The 24,342-nt window shown below is 47.4% G+C and overlaps 1 long non-coding RNA gene across 1 annotated transcript; it reads right to left on the bottom strand.

Moving 5' to 3' along the window:
• Window positions 1–7,372: 7,372 nt before the first annotated feature.
• On the bottom strand, window positions 7,373–9,208 carry LOC103652910 (uncharacterized). The gene is made up of 2 exons (XR_565139.3): window positions 9,044–9,208; window positions 7,373–8,759 (listed from the first exon to the last, which is right to left on the bottom strand). It is a non-coding gene; the product is annotated as an uncharacterized lncRNA (long non-coding RNA).
• Window positions 9,209–24,342: the final 15,134 nt, after the last annotated feature.

Here is a 24,342-nt window from a genome sequence, read left to right as displayed (position 1 = left end):
AGACCCCGTAGAACCCGATAAACAACCCGCAGTCCACTCTGTGGGGAATTCTGAGTCTTGGGGAGATTTGCGAGTTAGCCCCTGTTGTTTCTAATAATATTGCGCCAGACCAGAGAATTAAGAAATCAGGGAAATAAATTTAGAAATGGATTTTTAATATGAAAATAATGGCTAGAATTTGTTTAATTCATAGAAAATTTATATGAAGTCCAAATTAATCCATTGCAATTCCTATACTTTTGTAATATTATTGGTTATCATCTAGTATCACTGTTTTGACATGAATATCACAATAAAATTTGTATCCTATTTAATCTTGTACAAAACACATAAAACCTTCAGAAATTCATAACTTAAAATCTATAACTCCAAAATTAATGATTCCTGTTCCTATGATCTTATTTTAATGTGTAAATTATTATTGTATATTTTATTTACATGTTTGGTGTGATGTTAATTTTGCCTGCACCATGTTTGTCTGTATTGCTACGTTTAGCAGTGAGGACATGAGTCATCGGAAAAGCAAGTTGGTACCTGGAATCTCAAGTCCTAGGCAAGTTGTGCCCTTGATCACTTCTTTTACCCACTCATGTTCTAATTAATCATAATGATCTGCATAGGTTAATTTTGATGGGGCCTAATAGGTTACCCTAGTTTGTCTATCTTTACGCCTTGTTTACCACTGAACTTTTTGGGTAGTACTTGCTAGTGCTATATGTGGTTTTGGGCATTGAGATAAACATTATTCATGATTATACTTTTGTTATCAGTTGTTATTTACTGTTCATGATAAGATCATTATGTTAATTGGAACATGGAGCGACCACCCGGGAAAATAGTGCTACCACAAGGGTTTAATGGGACGACCTTGGCTGATTAATTAGGAAAGCTAGTGGAAGACTACCTTACCTCAAAGGGGCAAGGGTAGTAGGGGAGTGGTCAGTGTGGGGAGGTCCTTGGTTGATTTTGCTACGATGGCGGTCGGGCGAGGGATCCCTGCATTGGAGCTTCCTATAAACTGTAGCGGGTTTTCTGAAGCTAGTGGAACTTTGTAAAGGCCTCGTATTGTTACCCTGCCTCGCTTCCTTGGTAGAGGTGTATGGGACCCGTACAACCCCGTGGCAAATGGGTAACATGACTTGTGGGTAAAGATGTGCAACCTCTGCAGAGTGTAAAACTGGTATACTAGCCGTGCTCACGGTCATGAGCAGCTCAGACCCTCACATGATTAATTTGTGGAACTTAAATTCAATTTGTCATATGCATTGCATCGCAGGTGATGTTGTTACTTCTGTTCTACTACTTAATTGGGTTGGTATTTACTTATACTTAGTAATTGCTAATAAAATTTTGACCAACTTTAAAAGCAATGCTCAGCTTCAACCATCTCCGTTGGTAAGCCTTACACTTCAAATGAGCTTCCATCTTTGGCGAGTTCATGCACATTATTCCCCACAACTTGTTGAGCAATGAACGTATGTGAGCTCACTCTTGCTGTCTCACACCCCCCCCCCCCCCACACAGGTCAAGAACAGGTACCGCAGGATGAGGCGCATGGAGGATGCTGCGACGAGTTCGTGAGAGGTCTAGGCCATCGTCTCCCAGTCAACTTTGGGTTGCTGGACCGTTGTCTCCTTATAATGTAATTATTTATTTTGTATAGAACTCCTGTTATGTAGTAAAGATGTGACATTCGATCCTGTGCCATAATTCATCATATGTGTGAGACTTGGTCCCAGCACACTTGGTGATTATGTTCGCGCCCGGGTCTTGGTGCCCCGAAACCCGGGTGTGACATCATGGTATTGTGTAGTTACGAAAACATGGTTAGATATCAATCACTAATTTATTGAGAACTAAATGTAATGATACCTGTGAAATGTATCAGAGCCATCTATGGTCCGCCAGCACCACCTACATTTCTGGTACAATATGATTGACAATGCTAAACTATGGATCCACACTCACCATGTTTTGTGTCTCTTTAAATGCATTGATGAAATATGGACTGTTAGATTTATTCCTTGGAATCTCCTCTGCATGGAACCACTTAGCCCACTGTTGACCAACAAAATGGACCACATTTTTCCCGCCTGAAGGAAACGGTGATGGCTAAGAGGGGGTGAATTAGGACTTCTAAAAACTATCTCTAAACTAGGCCAAAAATAAATCCCTAGAACAAAACCTATGCAAATAAGCAATCTAGAATGTGCAAACTAGATTTTGTCTAAGTGTTGCTATATCTACCGCAAAACCTAAGTTCTAATCCTAAATAATCTAACTAGAAAAGAGAGATTGAAACTTAAGCACTTAATGCAAATGCAGAAGGTAAAGAGCAAGGGTAGAGATGCAAACTCCCGTGGATGACACCGATATTTTTACCGAGGTATTCAGAACCACACAAGGTTCCGACTAATCCTCGTTGGTGCCCCTACGCAAAGGGTAGCCCACGTGAGGGCCAAACACCATGGTCGAGTAACCCCATAGAGAGCCACGTGCCTTCTCCACGTGCAAGTGGTGCTCCGCTTCCAGCTCCTCTCGGATGCTCTCCACCGTCTCCACTATTGAGCTTCCAGCTGAAACGGCACGGGCCTCATGTCCTCTGGTACATGGTGGCGACCATGCCAGAAACATGGTATTCATGGTCTCGCTAGGCTCTCGCCCCACTCGGTACAATTACAACGGCTCACACAAGAGCCAAGGGGTTTTGTGGGTTTTTCTAAACTCACTCAACTAACTAGGAATCACCTAGAGCAAGCGCATAAGCGGTCTAACTAACCTATGCACTTCGCAAAGCACCTATGCTGATCACCGAGTGCTTCTATTAAGCACTTGGGTGTATGAGCACATGGAAATGTTTATAACATATGTTGGTATGTTGTTTGGGCTCCCACACCTTCAAATGGCTAGCTAGAGGGGTATAAATAGCCTCCCCCTCAATTATAGCCATTGGACATAAAGCTGTTTGTTTCTGTTGTCGGACGCACTGCACAGTCTGGTGCCTTAGCCATGTCAGCCGACCTTTGAGGGCTATAGTAGTCGACTGTTGGAAGATTCGTTGCCGACCGTTTGGCCAGACTGTCCGGTGCACACCGGACAGTCCGGTGCTACAACACCCGAGAGTCCAGTTTTGTGGAGCCCTCTGCGCAGACTGTCTGGTGCACATCGGACATGTTCGCTGCACCACGAGAGCGTTGACTAACTGCCCACTTCTTGGGTTTCTTCACTATTGTCTTGGGCTTCTTTTGGTCTTGAGTCTTGGACTTCTACACATCTTTTAGGTCTTCTTTTGAGGTGTTGCATCCTTAGAGCCTTAGTCCAATCCTCTTTGCATCCTGTGAACTACAAACACAAACATTAGCAAACACATTAGTTCATAGATTATGTTGATCAATCACTTAGTCAAATGGGCCGAGGTCCATTTTCCTTACAATCTCCTCCTTTTTGGTAATTGATGACAACACAACCAAATCAAGCAAATATAACAAATACTTTGATGTAAATATGCAATCTACTTGCTAGGATGCATGAATGTCCCCATAATATGAGATTATAGGCTTAAGGCTCCCCTAACTCCATAATCTGCATACTTCCTATTTAGACCAAAAGCACGTGGAGAAACAAAACCACTTGTAAGCTTAATATTTTAAATTTTTTAAATTGGGTGGTGTTTGGTGTTTGATATATTTTGAATTGCTTTGGTCCCTAAAACTTCTCCCCCTTTGGAATCAAACACCAAAAAGGAAGATATTAGAAGCATATAGGAAGCAATTAATAAGACTTGCCCTCTAAAGGATTACTCTCCCTAAAAGTGTGTTCTCCACCTTTGAAAGAATAATCTCCTCCTTTGTATGAAAAAAGACATGACATACTCCCCCTGTCATAGATCCTCTACTTAGGAAAAGCACATGAGAAAGAGATGGATCAAGACATGATTGAATAGAATAACTCCTATGCATTGGTAAAAGATATATTTTAACTACATATGCATATGGCAACATGTGAAGCATAAGATGTGAAATATAGTCTAATAAAAAAATTGGAGAAGACATGTAAATGATACCGATAGTGGAATGAAACCACTTACGGAATAGATTTGTAGTGGAAGCTTATTGTCTTTCTTCGGGGACTCCATTTTCCTTCAAAGAGATCACTACACATAATAGACTTGAAAACAAATGTTAGCATCAAAGGCTTAGATTATAGAGTAACCTCCCCCTGAAAGTGTGCACACAAGTTTTCAATACTTGTAGGAGACATGCACTTTGATTTTGAGATCAAGAGGGGCAAATTATAATTCGAGCTTTGGCACATATCAAATAAGATGACACCACTTGGAAAATAGATACACTTGTAGAATATAAACTTTGAAGCAAAACATTAGTGTCATCTACTTAGGAATGTTAAATAAACTATGTGTCGTGCTTAACTAAATAGTTTAAACCATGTAGGTTTGCTCAACAATATGAATTAAAAATGAGCATTCCTACCATATGATTGGCCTAATATGCCTGCAACTCTAATCAAAAGTAAATACCACATGTAAAACTAGGCATGTAAGGTAAAAACTAGATATAAGAAAATAGATACACATATCTAAACACAAATTGCAATAAATCTAGTTACCTTAATTATTGGTGGGGGGTTTGGGTTCAAAGTGTCCACTAACCCACTTGGTAATAGACTTGATCTGATGTGATGCATCCCATGATATACATCCCAATTTTGCCAAGTCTCCAAATTCCCCGAAGTCTTTCAGACTTCTCACTTCCCTCTCGAGATCCAAACCTTCTTGGTTCTTTTCATGGTTGAGATAATCTCCTTTGTCACCCAGATGCGTTTGGCCCCCTTCCCTTTGTTGGCTTGGTTGTTAGCCTTGATTGCTGTCACCTTCCATTCTTTTTCTTCTTGATCAAATATGGTGTAGCGGCCTTTTTGTCCACCTTGTTGATGTAGGTGTTGGTGATATTGTTTGTTGTCTTTTTCTTTTGCTCTCCCTAGGCTTCACCTTGCATTGATAAGACTTGTGGTCTTCCTTGTGGCATAGCCTACAAACCACGATTTCTCCCTCCACACGCTTGTTCACTCCCGCAGTGGTGTTATCCTGAGGAGGTTGGGTTTGTTTAGCTTTGCCTTTCTTGTCATACAAAGCTTTGCCTAGGCGAGCCACCTCTTGCCTTAATTGCTCACCCTCCATTGCAATCTCATTCGAACATGTTTCTATAACAACATTCTTAACAAGAACTTGATTGCAGGGATTAGAATCATCAATTAAATAAAAACTAGAAGTAGAAGCACCTTTCTTAATAATTTCATAAATTTCAACTAAAGACGCTCCTAGGGTGCTATCGATGCTCTCTAGCTTACTAGTTAGCTCATTATTATGTATCCTAAGAATTTCCATTTTCTCTAGCAAGTTTTCAATGGCTTCTTGAGAGCTAGCTAACTTAACCTTAAGTTTTTCATTCTTTTTAACAAGGCTATCATCAGTAGTTGAGGATGGAGCATTTTACTCTTATTGCTCAATTTTAGTTGTTAGCTCACAATTCAAATTTGAGATGTTTCAAACTTTTCTAGCAAACATTTATAATCATTTCGAGAGCTATTCAACTTATTTTTTCAAGGTTTTATGTTGAGCCTTTTGTTTAGTGTAAACACCCTTAAAAACTTAACGGTATGCGCAAGGTCATCTATGGAGGGCTTTCCCTCACCATCACACTCATCATTACTATCATCACTAGATGATGGGATACTTGTTTTACCTCTTACCATAACGCATTTGTGAGATGACCGTTAAGAGTGTGATGAAGAGTGGTGGCTGCGAGTTCTTGGAGGATCATCTTTGCTTGAAGAATCATTCAAAGTCTTAATACTTGTGAGTGCCTTGCCTTTTCTCCTCTTCTTTGTAGGTTCGGTCATATTTGGATAGTTGTCCCTGAAGTGACCCTTCTCCCCACATGCGAAGCATCCTCTTTTTTTGCCTTTTCCTGTCAATATTAAAGAGAAGATCTTTGACCTGCAGGGGCACATCCATTAGATTAATCTTGCAAATCATCCCCATTACCTTTCCGATGTGTCGGACTATTTCTTCATCCTCAGAGGATGATGTTGAGGCTTGATCATTTTCTTCATCATCATTTTCATCTTCTTCTTTCTCTTCTTCACTTGAGGAACTTGAGCTTGGAGCCTTCTTTTTGTGTTTCACCCTTTTGTGCTCATCACATGCAAAAGCATATGGCTTTGACGAAGTTGGTTCCTCTTCTTGACCCATTTTCCTCGACATCTCAAATGCTGCAATCTTTTCGATCACAATTGTCGGGATCATTTGACTCAAGTCCTCAAGATTGTGAAGGATGGTGATGATGCTCCCATATCTTTGTTGTGGTAGAAGGGAGATGATCTTCCTCACAATGTTCGCATCACCAAGCATATTAATTCCAATAGAGTTGAGCACATTAATCACAAGGTTTAAGCGAGAATACATGCCTCTAACAAGATCATTTTCTTTCATAGCAAAATAATTATACTCATTTAAGACTATGCAATGTTTTTGCTCACGAACATTAGATGTGCTGTCATGGAGTTCATGCAATTTTAGCCAAATCTCATTAGCAGTTTTCAAGGTAAATACTTGATTGAAAATTCCCATGCTAAGAGATTCATATAAGCAATTTTTGGCTCTAGTATTCGAATGAATTTCTTTTTTGTCACTCGTGGTAAGCTTCTTGGGATTCTTATGTGGTTTCATCCCATCATGAGTGACTCTCCAAACACCTAGATCAACCGCTTCTAGGTAATAAGCCATTCTAGCACTATATCTTGGAAAGTTAGTAGCATCGAAGTGCGGTGGCCTATGAGTATCCATCCCTTTCCTCTAAAAGGTGTCGGCTCAATTAGCGATGAAGCTAAAAACGTTCAAAATGAGCTAAACCAGGTTCTGATACCACTTGAAGGAAACAGTGACGCCTAAGAGGGGGGTGAATTAGGACTTCTAAAAATTATCTCTAAACTAGGCCACAAATAAATCCCTAAAACAAAACCTATGCAAATAAGCAATCTAGAATGTAAAAACTAGATTTTGTCTAAGTGTTGGTATCTCTACCGTAAAACCTAAGTTTCAATCCTAAATAAGCTAACTAGAAAAGAGAGATTGAAACTTAAGTACTCAATATAAATGTGGAGGGTAAAGAGCAAGGATAGAGATGCAAACTCTCATGGATGACGTCAGTATTTTTACCGAGGTATCCGGAACCACGCAAGGTCCCGATTAATCCTCGTTGGCGCCCCTACGCGAGGGCCAAGCACCACTGTCGAGTAACTCCGTAGAGAGCCACGAGCCTTCTCCACGCGCAAATAGTGCTTCGCTTTCGGCTCCTCTACACTCCTCACCATATCCACTATCGAGCTTCCGACTGAAACGTCGTGGGCCTCGTTCCCCCTGATACATGGTGGCGACCGTGACACAAACTCGATTCTCATGGTCTCGCGACTCTCGCCCCACTCTATACAATTACAACAGTTCACACAAGGGCTTAGGGGTTTTTGTGGGTTTTCTAAACTCACTCAACTAACTAGGAATTACCTAGAGCAAGCACATAAGTCGTCTAGCTAACCTAAGCACTTCACAAAGCACCTACGCTAATCACCGAGTGATTCTATTAAGCACTTGGGTGTATGAGCACTTGAAAATGTCTATAACATATGTTGGTATGTTGCTTGGGCTCCCACACCTTCAAATGGTTGGTTAGAGGGGTATAAATAGCCTCCCCTCCATTATAGTCGTTGGACAGAAAATTGGTTGTTTCTGTCATCGGGCGCCCCGGACAGTCCAGTACCCTTGCCACGTTTATCGACCGTTGAGGGCTGTAGCAGTCGACCGTTGGAAGATTCATTGTCGACCGTTTGGATAGCCGGACAGTCCGATGCTACAACTCCCGAGAGTCCATTTTTGTGGAGCTCTATGCGCAGACTGTCCGGTGTACATTGGATATGTCCGGTGCACTACCGGAGCGCTGGCTGACTACCCACTTCTTGGGTTTCTTCACTATTGTCTTAGGCTTCTTTTGGTCTTGAGTCTTGGACTTCTACGCATCGTTTAGGTCTTTTTTTGAGGTGTTGAATCCTCGGAGCTTCAGTCCAATCCTCTTTGCATCCTATGAACTACAAACACAAACACTAGCAAACATATTAGTCCACATATTATGTTGATCATCAAACACCAAAATGACTTAGTCAAATGGGTCGAGGTCCATTTTCTTTACACCGCCTTAGAGAATGGTCTCGTATCAATCCTTGTCTGCACCATACGTGGTTTCTCCTTCCTAGAAGATGTTCTCCCAAACGCGGCACGAACACCACCTTGGGACAAGCCACCACTTGTCTCATACGTGCCGCCAGTCACGTGAGCACGCCTCCTAATCTCCTCATCTCTTATTGCAGCTTGTAACTCAACATCATCATCATGATCATCGAAACCACAATGCGGACCCGCTATTTGCAACTTTCGTGCTTCTTCCACTACTCTTGCTTTCTTTTTATCATGGACCTTGCCAATCTCCAGACGAAAGTAATCAGCAATGTCCGGCAGAACGTTGCGACAACCTTGCACATCCCCCCCTCCCACCGCGCGCGCGATGCAAGGTGTTGCTTGAAACGTGTAGTTCCACCTCCCTTCCATTGTTTCTTGCAATACTTGCATTTGAATCCGGGATATATGTTGTCCCCGTGTTCCCAAATCAGATCGAGCTGGTCCGACATCCCTAAAAATAACAACAACATGAACTGTAATTACCATATATTGTAAGTGCAGCTGCTATTTTAAAAGGTTGCAAACGAAAAGGGGAAATCCCCATAACCTAGCTCCTACTCGGCTTGTCGGTTAATCGGTGTTTCTAGCCGATTAATCGGCAACTCGGCTTGGTTAATCGGTAAATGGAGTCGATTAGCCGGTCCTAACCGATGGAACGCCGGGTAGGGTAAACTAGATAATCAGATCGATTTATCTCTACCTACGTCGATTAATCAGGTGAACTGGGCAGCTTACCGATCTTAGCGAGTCGCATGAACCAGAGCCAGCTTGTCGGTCCACTCGAGCGGCTAGCCGGTGTTCTGGAGCAACACCGCGCGTTCAGGCGGCGGACGGTCGGTGTGGCGGACGGTCGAGGATGGGGAGGGGGGAAGGAGGGTTTGACTTGGGTGTGTTGACGTAGGGTTTAAAATGGGTCGTTTGGGCCAGGTAAACAGTCGGCCTATTTAGTACGTTTTTTTTAAATTTCAATGAATTTTAGTTTGAATTCGGTTTCAACGAAAAATCTTAGAATAATTTATAGTATTTATAAGAAAGTTGGCATCAAAGGCTATCAAAATTTATAAACTTTCTTAAATTTATAATATGAAGTCGGTGATACAGTGGAGCCCGCCAGCACCGATTACCGATTTATCAGCCGGCGCTGGTCGGATTTGTCGACCGATTCCGCGAACCATGCACACGACCACGCTAGATCGTTGCTCTTCTCCATCCTCCACCCACACCTCACCATTGTGCACGTAGCTAGCTTCCTTACAAACATGCAACTGTACATGTGCACATGGATGAAGCATCCATACTTTTCGTCCAAGCACCAATAATTGTGTGCATGGCATGAGCTCATCCAAAACAACACACGCCTACACACGTATACTCGCTTTCGTTACCAAGTGTCGCTATGCTATACATATAGCGGTCAAACTTTTTAAAGTTTGGCAAGATTTATAGAAAATATTGATGACGATTGTCCCTCCAAATAAATCGATTATTAAAAACAAATTCAGCCATCCGTATAACAAAATTAATTGTATAATATAAATATTTAATTTTATATTATGTATATTTGGCTAAAATAAAAAAACATTTAGCTTCTGGACAGATAAAAATGATAGAACATAGGATGTGGCAGGGGCTAGAGTTGGTAGTATGCCGTATGCAGCACATGCACCTAAACCCCGGCCCACAGCAGGAAACATCCATCTCTGCACTGTCTGTTTCTTTGACAAGCTTGGTCCCCCATTGTTAGCTGGAAAGGAAAGAGTGCGCAATTTTACTTGGGAAAGAGCCTTTTGGTTAGTTGGGTGATGTGATGACAAAACGGAAACCATTTTTAGAGTGTGTACAACTCTATTTATTAGGTAGTTTTTTAAGAGGTCTCTAGAAGTGTCGGGTACCGTAATTAGGGGTACCCCTAATGCTTTTTAACCCGGCTAGAAAATATCTTCAGAACAAACCATACACGACTGATAAAGCACGGTTCAAGTCAGGGCCTCGTCTACCAAGGGACGCGACTTCATCCGAGCCCAGCCTCAGCCTCGGGCGGGAACAGTAGTCCCGGGCGGATTCACGCCTCGCCCGAGGGCCTCCTCAGGCAGTGAGCGCACCCTCGGCTTGCCTGGAGCCCAGATCGTATCGCCCTACCAACCGACCGTATCGCATGCGCATTTAATGCGAGGATCGCCTGATACTTTATCCTGACACGCGTGCCTCAGTCGGCAAGGTCGAAGTGACCGCAGTCACTTCGCCCCTTTACTGACCGATCTGACAGGAAAACAGCGTTGTTCGCCCCGCTCCAACTACTGTGCCAACCACCAAGATAAAACTGAGTCACGATCTCCCACGAGTTCGGCCTCGGGCGCAACAGGGAGCTCCGCCTCGCCCGACCTCAGGCCTCAGCCTCGGCCTCGGAAGATGATCTCCGCCTCGCCCGACCCCAGGCCTCGGCCTCAACCTCGGCCTCGAGAGGAGTCACAACCTCGCCCGAGCCCAGCCTCGGCCTCAGGAGAAGTCTCCGCCTCGCCCGACCTGGGCCTCGGACCGACTACGCTACAGGGGATACATCATTGCCCTACTCCTAGCTAGCTGCCTCAGGCTATGAATGAACAAGACCGGTGTCCCATCTAAGGTTACTCCGGTAACAAGTAATGATGTTTCCCCGCGTGCGCCCATGACGTCGGATTGCTCTCAACCTCCTACGGAAGCAAGACAACGTTAGCAGGATCCATGCCACGCCGACAGCTATGCTTCTACAGGGCTCAATGTACTTCTCCGACGGCCACGTTAGCTCGTGTACAGGGCTCAAGGCGCTTCTCCGCCAGCCACTTTAGCACACAGCTACACCCCATTGTACAGCTAGGCATCTCCTTGTATCTATAAAAGGGGATGTGCAGGGCCTTCCTAAGAGGGAGGAGGGGTTCACGACCACGTGAAGATACGTTGACGTCGTGGACAGGGGAGACATGTTGAGACAGAGACACGTAGGGACTCTCTCTCTCTCTCTCGCTCTCGCCCTCGCTCCCTCGCGCGACGCTTGTAACCCCTACTACAAGCACTCCGGTGCGAGATAACATAAGCCACATTTCCCTCTTGTGTTCCATCTTGCATCAACCCATCTGGGCAGGGACACGCAACAACAAATTTACTGGTCGGTTGACGGTCCTCGCGGGTCTGAAACGCCGACAGTTGGCGCGCCAGGTAGGGGCTCGCTGCGTATTAACGAACACTTTCCCGTTGAGTTCCAGATGGGTAGCCTCCAGCAGCCTCTTTAGTCGGGGACGGTGCTCCGCTTCGGGAGTCTCGAGTTCATGTCCCTTGACGGCAGCTACGACATGGTACTCCTCCCCCCGCAGCACGACAGCAACAACGGTCGTCGGCTCGCCCGGTAGCGGCGAACTCGACGACGACTTCCCACCGTGGCAGAAGAGGAACACTCGGGTTTGCCCCGCCACCCTCCTCGCCGGAGGAGGAGGAGACGGGGCAACCGTGGCCATGCAGGAGGTGGCACCTCGTCAGCTGTTAGGCCAGGGCGAGCCAACGACGTCGGCACCCCTGCGGGGGCCATGTCGGGTGTTGTCCTCGCACCTGAGACAACGACGGGTGTCGCTTCCCCGCAACGCGCCAACCCCGAGCGGACTGATGACGCCAGCACCCTCGCAAAGGACTTAATGGGCGTTAGCCTCGTACCTGAGATAACGGTGCAGTCCGTCCCCGACGCGACTTCGCCACCGTCCATCGACCAAGAGGTACCGTCCGTTTTCCACCCTGTCCCTTTTAGATTCAACTTCGATCCACCAAGCGACCCCGCTTCGGTGAGCGCTTTCGCAAGGGCATAACCTAACCTTCCGGGGTACCATATGTGGTCATCTTGAGACCGACTGACGACCGTCTCAACCTCCGGACTCGCAGGTTTCGAGGAAGACGACAACTCTGACTTCGGTTGGGATTTCTCCGGACTCCGTGATCCCAGTGCCATGCGAGACTTCATGTCCGCATGTGACTACTGCCTCTCCGGCTGCTCTGACGATGACCACGACCTCGGCGACGAGGGTTGCGACCCGAGTCGCGAGTGTTTCCACATCGATCAGGGGGATCACGGCGAAGACAACCACCTTGGCATGCCGCAAGATGACAACGCCCCTGTGCCTGCGTCTCGCGTTGACATCCCGCGAGAGCTAGCTGTGGTCCCAGTCCCTGCGGGGGGTCAGGACACACATCTCGAGCAATTCCGCGAGATGCAGGCCAAGCTCGACGAAGAAGCAGGGCGGCTTGTGCAGCTCCGACAAAACATCGAGCAGGAGTGGGCAGGCCGAGCACTTGCCGGAGGAGCGCGTCATCGGGCCCGAGACGTCCAGCGCCATATCGTTGACAATTCCAGGGCAGGGCTACCCCCGACTTTTAGCGGTGTCGGCCAGAATCTAGCTGCAGCGGCGATGCTACTCCGAGCAATGCTGAAGCCATCCACCACCGAGGGGCGGCGTATCCAGGGCAAACTCAAGGGTCTCCTGGAAGACGCAGCGGTCCGACGAGCCGAGAGCTCTGCCTCCCGAAGGCAGGGGTGCCCCTCGGAGCATCGCGCAATGTCTTCCCGACGCTTGCGGGAGACCATGGTCCGCACTAGACGCACGCGGGACGGGACGCCTGCAGTCCCCGATCGCCTTGGCGACGAGCAGCACCGCCGCGACCATCGAGCCCGCCTCGAAGAGAAGGTGCGCCGAGGCTACCACCCCAGGCGCGGAGGACGCTGCGACAGTGAGGAGGACCGGAGCCCCTTGCCCGAACCGCCAGGTCCGAGGGTCTTCAGCCGGGCCATACGACGGGCGTCGTTCCTGGCCCGGTTCCGAGCCCCGACTACCATCACCAAGTACTCAGGGGAGACAAGGCCGGAGTTGTGGCTTGCGGATTACCAGCTGGCCTGCCAGCTGGGAGGGACGGACGACGACAACCTCATCATCCGCAACCTCCCCCTTTTCCTCTCCGACGCTGCCCGGGCATGGCTGGAGCATCTGCCTCCTGCGCAGATCTCCGACTGGGATGACCTGGTCAAGGCCTTCGCGGGAAACTTCCAAGGTACGTACGTGCGCCCTGGGAACTCATGGGACCTTCGAAGCTGCCGCCAGCAGCCAGGGGAATCCCTGCGAGAGTACATCCGACGGTTTTCAAAGCAGCACACCGAGCTGCCCAACATCACCGACTCGGACGTCATCGGGGCATTCCTTGCCGGCACCATGTGCCGGGACCTAGTGAGCAAACTAGGGCGCAAGACTCCCACCAAGGCGAGCGAATTGATGGACATCGCCACCAAGTTCGCCTCTGGTCAGGAGGCGGTCGAAGCCATCTTCCGGAAGGACAAGCAGCCTCAGGGAAGACAGAAGGAAGACACACCTGAGGTGTCCGTCCAGCGTGGCTTGAAAAAGAAGGCCAAGAAAAAGGCGCAAGCAAAGCGCGACGCCATTGACGCGGATCTCGTCGCTGCCGCTGAGCACAGGAATCCTCGGAAGCCTCCCGGAGGAGTCAACATGTTTGACAAGATGCTCAGGGAGTCGTGCCCCTATCACAGGGGTCCCGCCAAGCACACCCTTGAGGAGTGCGACATGCTCCGGCGCTACTTCATCAAGGCGGGACCCTCGGCAGAAGGTGGCAAGGACCAAGGCAACAACAAGAAGGGGGGCGACAAGGATGAGGAGTTCCCGGAGGTCCGCGACTGCTTCATGATCTACGGCGGATAGGTGGCGAACGCCTCGGCTCGGCACCGCAAGCAGGAGTGCCGGGAGGTCTGCTCGGTGAAGGTAGCGGACTCCAGTCTACCTAGACTGGTCTGAGAAGCCCATCACCTTCAACCAAGGTGACCACCCCGACTATGTGCCGAGCCCAGGAAGGTACCCGCTCGTCGTCGACCCCGTCATCGGCAACGCTAGGCTCACCAAGGTCCTCATGGACGGAGGCAGTAGCCTCAACATCATCTACGCCGAGACCTTAGGGCTCTTGGGGATAGATCTGTCCATGATCCGGGCCGGTGCAGCACCCTTTCACGGGATCGTCCCCGGTAAGCGCGTCCTGCCCCTTGGGCAACTTGATTTGCCTGTCTGCTTCAGAACTCCCTCCAACTTCCGCAGGGAAACCCTCACGTTCGAGGTGGTCGGGTTCCGAGGAACCTATCACTCGATGCTGGGGAGACCGTGCTACGCCAAGTTCATGGCCGTCCCCAACTACATGTACCTCAAGCTCAAGATGCCGGGCCCCAACGGAATCATCACCGTCGGATCCACGTACCGCTACGCTTACGAATGCGACGTGGAATGCGTGGAGTACGCTGAGGCCATCGCCGAATCCGAGGCCCTCATCGCCGACCTGGAATGCCTCTCAAAGGAGGCGCCTGACGTGAAGCGCTACACCGGCAACTTCGAACCAGCTGAGGCGGTTAAGACCGTTGCCCTCAACCCCAGCAACGACGCCTGCAAGCAAGTCAGGATCGGCTCCGAGCTCGACCCCAAATAGGAAGCAGTGCTCGTCGACTTTCTCCGTGCAAATGCCGAAATTTTTGCATGGAGTCCCTCGGACATGCCAGGCATACCGAGGGATGTCGCCGAGCACTCGCTGGATATCCGAGCTGGAGCCCGACCCGTGAAGCAGCACCTGCGCTGTTTTGATGAAGAAAAGCGCAGGGCCATAGGCGAGGAGGTCCACAAGCTGATGGCTGCAGGGTTCATCAAAGAGGTATTCCACCCCGAATGGTTAGCTAACCCTGTGCTTGTGAAGAAAAAAGGTGGGAAATGGAGGATGTGCGTAGACTACACTGGTCTAAACAAAACATGTCCAAAGGTTCCCTACCCTCTGCCTCGCATCGATCAAATTGTGGACTCCACTGCTGGGTGCGAAACCCTGTCATTCCTCGACGCCTATTCAGGTTATCACCAAATCAAGATGAAAGAATCCGACCAGCTCGCGACTTCTTTCATCACACCTTTTGGCATGTATTGTTATATTACCATGCCATTTGGCTTGAGGAATGCAGGTGCAACCTACCCATGGTGCATGAACCATGTGTTCGGAGAACACATTGGCAGAACGGTCGAGGCTTACGTCGATGACATTGTTGCCAAGACAAGGAAAGCCTCTGACCTCCTCTCCGACCTTGAAGTAACTTTCGGGTGCCTGCGCGCAAAAGGCGTAAAACTCAATCCCGAGAAGTGTGTCTTCAGAGTCCCCCGAGGCATGCTCCTGGGGTTCATCGTCTCCGAAAGAGGCATCGAGGCCAACCCGGAGAAAATCGCAGCCATTACCAACATGGGACCCATCAAGGATTTGAAAGGAGTACAAAGGGTCATGGGATGCCTTGCGGCTCTGAGCCGCTTCATCTCGCGCCTCGGCGAGAAAGGATTACCCTTGTACCACCTCTTAAGGAAGGCCAAGCGCTTCACTTGGACCCCCGAGGCCGAGGAAGCCCTCGGAAACTTAAAGGCACTCCTTACAAACGCGCCCATCTTGGTGCCCCTGCTGCGGGAGAAGCCCTCTTGATCTACGTAGCCGCAACCACTCAGGTGGTCAGTGTCGCGATCGTAGTCGAGAGACGGGAAGAGGGGCATGCACAGCTCGTCCAGAGGCCGGTCTACTTCATCAGTGAGGTGCTATCCGAGACCAAGATCCGCTACCCACAAATCCAGAAGCTACTGTACGCAGTAATTCTGACGCGGCGAAAATTGCGACACTACTTCGAGTCTCATCCGGTGACTGTGGTGTCATCCTTCCCCCTGGGAGAGATCATCCAGTGCCGAGAGGCCTCGGGTAGGATAGCAAAATGGGTAGTGGAACTCATGGGCGAGGCAATTTCATTTGCCCCTCGGAAGGCCATAAAATCCCAAGTCTTGGCGGACTTCGTGGCTGAATGGGTCGACATCCAATTGCCGACAGCTCCAATCTAGGCCGAAATTTGGACCATGTACTTCGATGGGTCGCTGATGAAAATAGGAGTAGATGCTGGCCTGCTCTTCATCTCACCCCTCGGAAAACATGTGCGCTACGTGCTGCGCCTCCATTTTCCGGCGTCAAACAACGTGGCCGAGTACGAGGCTTTGGTTAACGGGTTCCGCATCGCCGTCGAGCTAGGGGTTCGGCGCCTCGACGCTCGGGGCGACTCGCAGCTTGTCATTGACCAAGTCATGAAGAACTCCCACTGTCGCGATAAAAAAATGGAGGCCTATTGCGACGAAGTTCGGCGCTTGTAGGATAAGTTCCACGGGCTGGAACTCAACCATGTTGCTCGGCGGTACAACGAGACTGCGGATGAGCTGGCTAAAATAGCCTCGGGGCGAACGACGGTTCCCCCGGACGTCTTCTCCAGGGACATATATCAACCATCCGTGAAACTCGATGATGCGCCCGAACCCGACGAGACCTCGGCCCAGCCCGAGGTACCCTCGGCCGCCGAGGGTGAGGCCTTGCGCATCGAGGGAGAGCGGAATGGGGTTGCGCCAAACCAAAACTGGTAGACCCCGTACCTGCAATATCTCCTCCGAGGAGAGCTGCCCCTCGACAAGGACGAAGCTCGGTGACTGGCTCAGCGCGCCAAGTCGTTCGTTTTACTGGGTGATGAAAAAGAGTTGTACCACCGCAGCCCCTCAGGCATTCTCCAACGGTGCATATCCGTCATCCAAGGACAAGAGCTGTTACAAGAAATACACTCGGGGGCTTGCGGTCACCATGCAACACCTCGGACCCTCATCGGAAACGCTTTCCGACAAGGTTTCTACTGGCCGACCATGGTGGCCGACGCCACTAGGATTGTACGCTCCTGCCAAGGGTGTCAATTCTACGCGAGACAGACGCACCTGCCCGCTCAGACCCTGCAAACAATACCCATCACTTGGCTGTTTGCTGTATGGGGTCTGTACCTCGTCAGTCCCTTGTAGAAGGCACCGGGGGGCTTCAAGCACCTGCTGGTCGCCATCGACAAATTCTCTAAGTGGATCGAGGTCCGACCCTTAACCAGCATCAGGTCCGAGCAGGCGGTGGCGTTCTTTACAAATATTATCCATCACTTTGGGGTCCCGAACTCCATAATCACCGACAATGGCACGCAGTTTACTGGGAAGAAGTTCCTGGACTTCTGCGAAGACCACCACATCCATGTGGACTGGGCCGCCGTAGCTCACCCAATGACAAATGGGCAGGTGGAGCACGCCAACGGTATGATTTTGCAGGGACTGAAGCCGAGGACCTACAATGGCCTCAATAAGTTCGGCAAGCGGTGGGTAAAGGAACTACCCTCGGTGGTTTGGAGTCTGAGGACGACACCGAGCCGAGCCACGGGTTTCTCGCCGTTCTTTCTAGTCTATGTGTAGGATTACGGGGAGGCTACGCTAGCGCAAAACAAAATTTTTTATCCCCATAATACCAAGAACTACTGCGGTTATAGGTCATGGAATTACCACTAGACGCGCAGAGCAGCGGAAGACGTCTCGATGTAGACGAACGCGTCGAGCAGTGCCGTGCAGTCGCCGGCGTCCTTCACGTCCTCGCACGGTTCGTCCAAGTGCTCCAGATGTAGCACCTCCGAGGTATCCACACGTACAGGGAGGAAGCGCCGCGTACCGAACTGCTAGGTTCGCGACGGCGGCTTGGCGAGGGCGAGAGGTGGGCGGCGGCTGTTAGTTCGCTGGTGGCGAATTAGGTTATGTCTTAACCGCGCCCCCGCCCCTCATTATATAGGCGTTATGGTGGGCTTCTGACGCCGAGGCCCATCATTAACCCTAAAGCCCAGTCTAATTTCGGATCTAATCCGAATTAGGCTTCCTTCCCCTTAAGTGTGTGACCCTATAGGTTCACGTACAAATAGACATAGGCCGAGTACTCTTACTTGGCCCAATAATTGACAGCGGCCTCTAGCAAGACATGTCAACTCCTATGTGTACGTAAAGATCATATCAGACGAACCATTGCGACATTACGTACATGCTGTTCCCTTTGTCTCACGATATTTGGTCTGGCTCTAAGCTGACCTCTCTTTCTCGATACTGTGAATTGGAATCCTTTCAATGGTTAACTCTTAACCCTAGCACGGCCATGCATTTCTTGATCCAATCACTCGAGGGGCCCAGAGATATCTCTCTCACAAAGAGAGGGACAAATTCCATCTTGACTGACCATGTCTCATAGCATGCTTCCTGACAAACCCAAAACTACCTTTATAACTACCCAGTTACGGGATAGCGTTTGATAGTCCCTAAGTAAGTCAATTCACATCTTGAGAACATGCGACAATCTCAGGTCTAAGGATACAGTATTCATGTTGCAAGAAGAGAACTATATAACAATATCTCACGTTGGGTCGGTCCAGCCTCATGTCATACATGAGCCCACATTATTAGTTTAACATCTCCATGTTCATGACTTGTGAAATGTAGTCATCAACTAATACATGTGCTAGTCATCGACTCTGACTAGGGACATCATTTAGAATAACCATATAAGTAAAGAATCTCACAAACAGTTCACATAATTGCTAATCAATACAAGGTGCCTTCCATGGATATTCAATTAAGCAATATATATATCATGTATACAAAGAAATATGCTCATCTCTATGATTATCTCTAGGGCATATTTCTAACAGTCTCCCACTTGCACTAGAGTTAATCTAGAAGATATCTAATACCCATAGATCTCACGTGTGCCTCATGCTTAGGTTGTGGAAGAGGTTTTGTCAAAGGATCAGCAACATTCAAATCCGTATGTATTTTGCATATCTTTATCTCACCCCGCCTAATGAATTCCCGTATGAGGTGAAACTTCCGCAGTACGTGTTTGTTTTTCTGGTGGTTCCTTGGCTCCTTAGCTTGCGCAATAGCCCCATTGTTGTCACAGTAGAGGTTCAATGGGCTAGATGCATTAGGAAACACACCAAGCTCGATGAGGAACTTCCTTATCCAAACACCTTCCTTCGCAGATTCAGAAGCTGCAATGTACTCGGCTTCTGTTGTAGAATCAGTCACAGTCTCCTGTTTGGAACTCTTCCAACTAACAGCACCACCATTTATTGTGAACACAAAACCTGATTGCGATTTTAACTCGTCTGGGTCAGTTTGGAAGCTAGCATCGGTGTAACCAGTTACAACGAGCTCCTCCTTACCCCCATATACCAGGAACATATCTTTAGTCCTTCTTAAGTACTTAAGAATGCCTTTTACCGCTGTCCAGTGATCCTCACCTGGATCAGCCTGGTATCTACTCGTAGCACTTATAGCGTATGAAACATCTGGGCGTGTACTTATCATGGCATACATGATTGAACCAATTGCTGAGGCGTATGGTACCTTACTCATGCGCTCCCGCTCATTAGCCGTTGCAGGACATTGCATCTGGCTAAGGTGTTTACCATGTGACATAGGTATGAACCCTTTCTTGGACTGTTCCATGTTGAACCGTTTCAAAACCTTGTCAATGTACGTATCTTGACTTAATCCTATAAGCCTCTTCGACCTATCTCTATAGATCCTTATGCCCAAAATATATGCTGCTTCCCCTAAGTCCTTCATAGAAAAACTCTTTTTCAGTGAAGCCTTGACGGACTCCAGCATAGGAATGTCATTCCCAATCAATAATATGTCATCCACATACAAGATCAGAAATACAACAGCGCTCCCACTTTCCTTCTTGTAAACACAAGCTTCTTCTTCATTCTGATGAAAACCAAGCCCTTTGATCACTTCATCAAAACGAATGTTCCAACTCCGAGATGCTTGCTTCAACCCATAAATGGATTTCTGAAGTTTGCATATCTTTCCAGCATTGATCGGATCGACAAAACCCTCGGGCTGTATCATATACACGTCCTCATCTAGGTTTCCATTAAGGAAAGCTGTTTTGACATCCATCTGCCAAATCTCATAATCGAAATATGCGGCAATAGCTAGAATGATCCGAATAGATTTAAGCATTGCTACTGGCGAGAATGTCTCGTCATAGTCAACTCCTTGAACTTGTCGAAAACCCTTTGCAACAAGTCGAGCCTTATAGATGTGAACATTTCCATCCATGTCTTTCTTCTTCTTATAGATCCATTTGCATTCTATAGGTCTAACACCATCAGGCGGGTCAACCAAGTTCCAAACTTGATTTTCTCCCATGGAATCTATCTCGGATCTCATGGCGACATGCCATTTCTCGGAATCTGGGTCCATCATCGCTTCTGAATATGTTGCAGGTTCGTCGTTGTCTAACAACAACACTTCCCCATTGCCCAACAATAGCACTTCTCCTCGTGCCTCGCGAAGCCTTGCTGACCTTCGTGGTTGTGGTGGTGATTCTCTTTCCATAGACGTCTCAACTTGTTCTGCTACATTAGCATCACTTGTTGAATCTTGTCCCACTGGCTCATCCTGAACTTCTTCAAGATACACCTTTTGTTTACTTTTCTCTCTTTTGAGAAACTCTTTCTCTAAGAACACACCGTTCCGGGCGACAAACACTTTGCCCTCTGACCGGTGGTAAAAGTAATATCCTAAAGTTTCCTTTGGATATCCCACGAACATGCACTTGTCCGATTTTGGAGTGAGTTTATCCGACTGTAGTCGCTTGACGTAAACCTCACAACCCCAAATCTTCAGAAAAGACAAGCTGGGAGTCTTCCCAGTCCACATCTCATATGGTGTCTTAACTACGGACTTAGACGGTACCCTATTTAGTGTGAAAGCTGCTGTTTCTAGAGCGTATCCCCAAAACGACAAAGGTAGGTCTTACTGGCTCATCATTGATCGAACCATATCCAATAAAGTCCGATTACGTCGCTCAGACACGCCATTCCTCTGAGGCGTTCCAGGCGGCGTAAGCTGTGGAACAATTCCACAACTCTTTAGATGATTGCTAAACTCATGACTCAAATATTCACCACCACGATCTGATCGCAGTGCTTTAATTTTCTTGCCACGCTGATTTTCTACTTCATTCTGAAACTCTTTGAACTTTTCTAAGGATTCAGACTTGTGTTTCATTAAGTAGACATACCCATATCTACTAAAATCATCAGTGAAGGTTATGAAGTATTGGAATCCTCCCCTAGCTGTCGTACTCATTGGTCCGCACACATCAGTATGTATGAGTTCCAATAAATCTAACGTCCTCTCCGGTAAACCCGTGAAGGGCGCCTTGGTCATCTTACCAAGTAAGCAAGCTTCACATGTCTCGTATGATTCAAAATCAAACGAAGTTAAAAGCCCATCAGAATGAAGCTTCTTCATGCGATTCTCACTTATATGACCCAAACGACAGTGCCACATGTAGGTAGGACTTAAATCATTAGGCCGAGGCCTTTTAGCACTAATATTACAGATAGGTGCATCATCAAGATTTAAAATGAATAACCCATTCATAATGGATGCAAAAGCCACAAACATGCCATTCTTAGAGATCACACAACCATTGTTTTCACTCGCAAATGAATAACCATCCTTCATCAAACATGAAGGAGACATAATGTTTCGACTCATACTAGGAACTAGATAACAATTATTTAACTCCAAAATAAATCCTGATGGGAGGTGGAGTTGCATCGTCCCGACGGTCAACGCAGCAACTCTTGCATTATTGCCTACCCGGAAATCAACTTCTCCTCTTTTCACGCTTCTACTTCTTATCATTCCCTGCATCGAATTGCAAATATGGGCAACCGATCCGGTATCAAATACCCAAGAATTAATATAAGAATCAGCAAGAAAAATTTCTGTAATGTGAATAGCAAGTGTACCTGCTGCGGCTGTACCCTTACCGCCGCGATCCTTAATAGAGGCCAAGTACTGCTTGCAATTCCTTTTCCAGTGACCAAGTTCTTTGCAATAAAAGCACTCTGCATCTGCAGCTGGTCCAGCCTTGGGCTTTTGATTGGGCTTGGATACTGTATCCTTTCCCTTGCCCTTCTTCTTTTGAGACTTACCCTTCTTCTTAAAGTTGGGTTTGTTTTGGACCGCCATCACATGGCCGCTGCTGCCAGCACTTTTCTTTATGTCCCCCTCTGCAGTTTTCAGCATGCCACATAGTTCATTGAGGCCCCTCTCCGCCCCATGCATATGGTAGTTCGTGATGAAGTTTCCATAGCTGGGCGGAAGAGATGCCAAAATGAAGTCAGTGGCCAACTCTTGGCTTATTGGGAAGCCTAGCTTCTCCAACCTCTGACTGTAACCAACCATTTTGATTACGTGTGGCCCAACTGCTGCGCCTTTTGCTAGCTTGCATTCCAGAAAGGCTTTGGACACATTGAACCTTTCAGTCCTAGCCTGAGTCTGGAACATATCCTTGAGCGCCACGATCATATCGTACACCTCATGGTTTGTCTCAAACTGCATCTGGAGCTCAGGCTCCATGCAAGCAAGCATTAGGCAACTTACTTCAAGATTAGCATCCATTGCTTTCTTGTAAGCGGTTTTAGCTGCGGCAGTTGCATTTTCACCAGGATCCTCTGGCAGTGGGGTGTCTAGAACGTCTTCCTTTTTTTCAGCCCTGAGAACAATTCTCAGGTTACGGATCCAATCCGTATAGTTTGTTCCATTTAACTTATCCTTTTCAAGAATCGATCGCAAAGTAAATGTTGGTGTGCTAGGTGCCATTTATCTACAACAAAATAATGCAAAATACTAAGACAAAAATATCCATGACAGAGTAAATCATATTAAACATTTAATAGTCTACTCCCACTAAAATCAATATCCCTCTATTGATACTTAGTGATTCAGAATCCACAACTAACAAGTCTACTAGTGAGCTTTAGCATCACCGCTAGAAGACAAGGTAGATCGGTAAGCAACTCCTTGCTAATCATATCATATATATGACTCCTGTTGTTGGGTGACATCTCTATGTCTCGGCTCCCAACCTTATGCCTCAAAGTCCTTAACCATTAAGCTGACTTTGTTTAAGTTAACCAACCCTTTCTGCAGTTCGTATCCGATACAAACCTATCTAGTCAAGGAAAACTGGTGGCACCCTAATTTCATAGACCCACCACCAATTGTACAAGACTTATGATAGTGCAAGGTTTGGAGAGGCATTAAAGCTTAAACATTTATGAGGGATCGTCCTACTTATAACATCGCACGCAAGGACATATATGCAATATAAACAAGTAGAACAATAAGAATGACATTCACACAACAGTTGTGATTCGGTATGGCTTGTTTTCACATGGTGATCTCCATCTCCAATAATCTGTCCATCACGATGATCTCCATCTCCATGATATAGGTATGCCATCCTCCAGGTGATGAGTCCTTCAAGACCTATCTAACGTATGCTGGTAAACAAATTACATATACGCTTTGGATCATCACATGTTGACACGCAGGTCATTACATTAAATTTGGACAATACATGTGGCTCCAGCCGTATTGCCCTGGTCACGACACGCAGGTCATGAATAATTTGTTAACATGCATCACATACACATAATAGCCATACCGATCACATGTCCTGCAAAAACAGGTTAGACAAACACGTTTCTATACGTTCGCCACTACAGCAGATAGCCACGGCGGTTGATCAAATCAACCCAAATCCGAGACTTTCGACCCGAAGAAGATTACACTCATGACGTCGATCTGTTGCGTCAATCTGCTGGTTGTGTACGCAGTTAGCCCCGATGGTGATTCCAGCCGGTAGGGGCAAGTCGCGCATACAACAGAGAAGGACGAACTGATCTCTCCAGTCATATCCGATGTAATCTACTTCAACCCTTTATTACCAATTGATCTAATCAAACCGTGCATCAAGTAGATCCATCACATGAACCTAGATCCAGACCTAAAACTTACGCAGAACCTGGCTCCGATACCACTGTAGGATTACGGGGAGGCTACGCTAGCGCAAAACAAAATTTTTTATCCCCATAATACCAAGAACTACTGCGGTTATAGGTCATGGAATTACCACTAGACGCGCAGAGCAGCGGAAGACGTCTCGATGTAGACGAACGCGTCGAGCAGTGCCGTGCAGTCGCCGGCGTCCTTCACGTCCTCGCACGGTTCGTCCAAGTGCTCCAGATGTAGCACCTCCGA

This window comes from Zea mays, chromosome 4, assembly GCF_902167145.1.
Source record: "Zea mays cultivar B73 chromosome 4, Zm-B73-REFERENCE-NAM-5.0, whole genome shotgun sequence".
Classification (NCBI taxonomy): Eukaryota; Viridiplantae; Streptophyta; class Magnoliopsida; order Poales; family Poaceae; genus Zea; species Zea mays.
Note: the sequence above shows the minus strand (reverse complement) of the source record. Positions and strands in the feature narration are given on the sequence as shown.